A 4700-nucleotide genomic window follows, 5' to 3' on the forward strand; every position below is an offset into this window, starting at 1 on the left:
TAGGAAGAACAACAATATTAACCAACCAGACCCCCCCAGAGCTCCCAGGGATTAAACCACCAACCAAAGAGGACCAGCCCTAGCTGCATATGTAGCTGAGAATGGCTTTATCTGGCATCAGTGGGAGGGGAGGCCCTTGTTCCTGTGAAGGCTCCATGCTCCAATGTAGGGGAATGCTAGGGTGGTGAGGTAGGAATGCTTGTGGGAGCACCCCAATAGAAGCAGGGGGAGGGGTGGTATAGGGAGTTTGCTGGGGGGAAACTGGGAAAGCAGATAACAGTTGAAATGTAAATAAATAAAATATCCAATAATTTAAAAAAAATTCAAGCATGCAATACAACAATGTATAATCTCTAAACAATTCAAGATACACACGTGTATAAATGTTCCATCTTCAAAAATGAACCCTGTTAATGATTATTAAAGGCGTTGATCATGTTCTGGTGAATTAAACGGACTCTCTTTCTCTTTCAAAAGAAATTATAGGTTAAAGGTTTTGTGCTGGCTAGGTTAGTGTCCCAGTCCCTCTATTTGGAAGTCTTGCCTGTTTACAGGCTCCGTATCTCCTATATGTAGGAATCTCCTGGGACTTTCCACTGTCTTAGGATTCTAGCTCATCCAAGAGATACCACTGCCCCCCAATTCTAATTGTCTCTTTCCCTCTCTTCTTCTGGCACCTGATCCCTCCTGTCATCTCAACTCTATCTCCATTTGGTTTCATCCCCCGTCCAACGTCTATTTTATTTCCGATTCTCTCTCTCTTTTGTTTTTAATTAGATATTTTCTTCATTTACATTTCAAATGCTATCCCTTTTCCTAATTTCCTCTCCGAAAGTCCCCTATACCCTTCCCCCGCCCTGCTCCCCAACACACGCTCCTGCTTCCTGGCCCTGTCATTCCCCTGTACTGGGGCATATAATCTTTGTAAAACCAAGGGCCTCTCCTCCCATTGATTGCTGACTAGGCCATCCTCTGCTACATATGCAGCGAGAGATACAAGCTCATACAAGTGTCCACTTTTGAGTCCTCTTTGTTAGTTTTCTTTAGTATGTGGGTAGAATCACGATTATCCTTACTTTATGATTAATATCCACTTATAAATGAGAACATACCGTGTTTGTCTTTCTGGGTCTGTGCGGGCTTCTTCCTGTTCAAACCAGAGGTCCTGTTGTATCGGAGTTGAGAGCACTAGGGCCGGCCTGGGTCTGCTTTTCCCCTCAGGGTACACAGGCACCTTTGCACACGGAACTGGACTGGAAGGAATGAAGCTTAGCTGGGCGTGTGGGTTAGACAGGATCTTGGTCTGCGTGACTTTAGGATAAAGAGCCTTCTATGGAGATCGTACAGCTCTCTTACTGGGGGGTCAACAAGGGCAATATAAACCTTGGGAATTGAGTAAGGGGTTTGGGGATGAGTGTATATCATTGGCTGAAGATGACGTGCTGGGAATGCTTTATTTGCATGAAGAGGAATTCCAGGCGCTTGCTGGGCGTGTCCTTACGGGAATAGAGGAAGTTTAACCTGAAACCTGGCTACCAGACTCTGAGGACCGCCTAAGGGTGGCAGTGGTGGGGGTTGTAAGGCTTATTGTGCTGAGACAGGCAGGCTCCTCCGAGCAAGGAGGAAACAGTCCTAATTTTTGTTGGTCTCAAGATTTTCAGAGTTTGGCCATGTCTCGAGCTCACTCTTGCTCCTGACTGGCTCCCCGAGTTGCATGGCTTTCTGTTCCCACAGGTCTGGCTTAATTCACTTAGAATTATCTTTTCTAGTTTCATCCATTTGCATGCAAATTTCACTATGTCGGTATTTTTAATAGCTGAGTAATATTCCATTGTGTAAATAAATGTACCATACTTGGTTTATCCATTCTTTAGTACATCCATTTTGAAGGACATCCACCTTGTTTCCAGTTTCAGACTATTATGAATAAAGCTGCTATGAACATTGTTAAGCAATTGTCTTTGTGGTGTGGTGGAGCCTTGTTTGGGTATATGCCCATAAGTGGAATATCTCAGGACACACATTTATATTAATTCCTCATTCAGAAGGCTTAGGGAATACCAGGAAAATGTATGTGGAAAGAAAGAGACAAAGAATGGGAAGAAGTGCTATGAAATATGATATCTTAAGGATATCACCATTATGATGTCATATCATTTGTGGTTATCTGCACAAGAACCTACACAAGATCAAGCCAGCTAAATCCATAGCATAGGTGGGGGTATATGATCGCCAGGACCAATCCCTTACTGATGAGATTTTGGATAGGGTAGGAAAAACATAATTCTTTATTGAGGATATGCCACCTGTGATCGTTTGTATATTCTTGGACCAGGGAGTTGCACCATTTGGAGGTGTGACCTGGTTGGAGCAGGTGTGTCACTGTGGGTGTGGGCTTAACACTACCAACCTAGGTACCTGGAAGTCAGTCTTCCACTAGCAGCCTTTGGATGAAGTTGTAGAACTCTCAGCTCTGCCTGTGCCATTCCTGCTTGGATACTGCCGTGCTCCCACCTTGATGATAATGGACTGAACCTCTGAACCTGTAAGCCAGCCCCAGTTAAATGTTTCTTATAAGACTTGCCTTGGTCATGGTGTCTGTTCACAGCAGTAAAACCATAACTAATACACCACCTGAGAAGTTTCCCATGCTACAGTAGAGACCTCATAATTTAAACAAAAAAAAAAGAAGAAGAGGAGGAGGAGGAGGAAGAGAAGAAGAAGAAGGAGAAGGAGAAGGAGAAGGAGAAGGAGAAGGAGAAGGAGAAGGAGAAGGAGAAGGAGAAGGAGAAGGAGAAGAAGGAGAAGAAGAAGAAGAAGAAGAAGAAGAAGAAGAAGAAGAAGAANAAGAAGAAGAAGAAGAAGAAGAAGAAGAAGAAGAAGAAGAAGAAGAAGAAGAAGAAGAAGAAGAAGAAGAAGAAGAAGAAGAAGAAGAAGAAGTATAACAATGAAAGGAGTTACAGAGAGATAGTTCGAAGGAGAGACTGAAGGAATGACCATCCAGAAACTACCCCACCTGGGGATCAATCCCATAAACAACCACAAAACCCAGACACTATTGCAGATGCCAAAAGAACTTGCTGACAGGAGCCTGATATAGCTGCTTCTTGAGAGGCTCTGCCAGTGCCTGGCAAATACAGAAGTGGATGCTTACAGTCATCCACTGGACAGAGCACAGGGTCTCCAATGAAGGAGCTAGAGAAAGGACCCAAGGAGCTGAAGGGGTTTGCAGCCCCCTAGGAGGAACTACAATATGAACTAGCCAGTACCCCCAGAGCTCCCTGGGACTAAACCACCAATCAAAGAAAACACGTGGTCGGACTCATGTCTCTAGCTGCATATGTAGCAGAGGATGGCCTAGTAGGTCATCAATGGGAGGAGAGTCCCTTGGTCCTGTGAAGGTTCTATGCCCCAATATAGGAGAATTCCATGGCCAGGATGCAGGAGTGGGTGGGTTGGGGAGCAGGGGGAGAGGGAAGGTGATAGGGGATTTTGGGAGGGGAAACTAGGAAAAGGTTTACATTTATTTACATCTGATATGTAAATAAAGAAAATATCTAATTAAAAAATGAAGTTTAGAATGTAATGACAGGGACACACGGGAGGGATGAGAAGGGGAAATTGGGGATACACATTGCATTTTATTATATAGATATACAAAATCCTCAAAAATAAGAGTTAACAGCTACATAGGCTTCTTTTCCATTAGTTAGTAAAGCATAGGTATCAAGAGAAAATTAAGTATTATTAATTTATTGGGTGAGTATACATGCATGTGTCATGGCGTGTATGTGGAGGACAGTAGTAAACTTTCTTTCCACCATGTGGTTCTTAGGCATTCAACTCAATGTATCTGGCTTAATAGCAAGTGCCTTTATCGACTAAACCTTTTTGACAGTCCTAATTGCTGATTAATTAGAATATCATGCTACTCCAGAGCATCATTACCAAAATATGGCAATAGATAGATCTATAAATAAACTTTATATTAAACATGTTTCTCATCGCAGGCTATGAGTATTTAAAACAGGAACATGAGTAGAATACTTCAGTTCAAAGAATAATAACTCTATTTTTCCTATCTCCTATAAGTTTCACTTCCTCTACAAATACTGAAAGATCATATTATCTTCTCTATGACATTACGTTAAGATGTACATCAAATCTAAAAATAAATGTCAAAGTGTTTTATATTACGGAAAATGTCATCCATACTGACAACCAGAAAGTTTATGAATAGAAGAACAAAATAATCAGCATAGTAGTATATATTACCTTCTAAATAAGTTATGCTATCCATAAAAATCAAAGAGAAAATTACATTTTTTGTGAGAAAAAAATTCCTTTCCTTGGGAATGAACAATAGCACTGCAGTAAGGAAAAGCTAATATATCTGTAATAAAATAATATTTGGTTTGTTTTTCAGAGATTATATCAAGCAAACAGTACCTCAAAGACCAACAACCAATTGAAAGCTTGTTGTGCAAACTGATGAGCAATCTTATAGGAAGAATAATTTGCCTAATTGATTAGTTCTGAATATTATATCACCTTTAAAGTAGGTAGATGTTCTAACTTTTTTCAATATGTAATCAATATAACTATGAAAGTCTCCTTTTCGTTTTCAAGAAAAAATATGAAAATCAAGCCAAGCGTGGTGACACACGCCTTTAATCCCAGCACTCGGGAGGCAGAGGCAG

This window comes from Mus pahari, chromosome X (assembly GCF_900095145.1).
Source record: "Mus pahari chromosome X, PAHARI_EIJ_v1.1, whole genome shotgun sequence".
Classification (NCBI taxonomy): domain Eukaryota; kingdom Metazoa; phylum Chordata; class Mammalia; order Rodentia; family Muridae; genus Mus; species Mus pahari.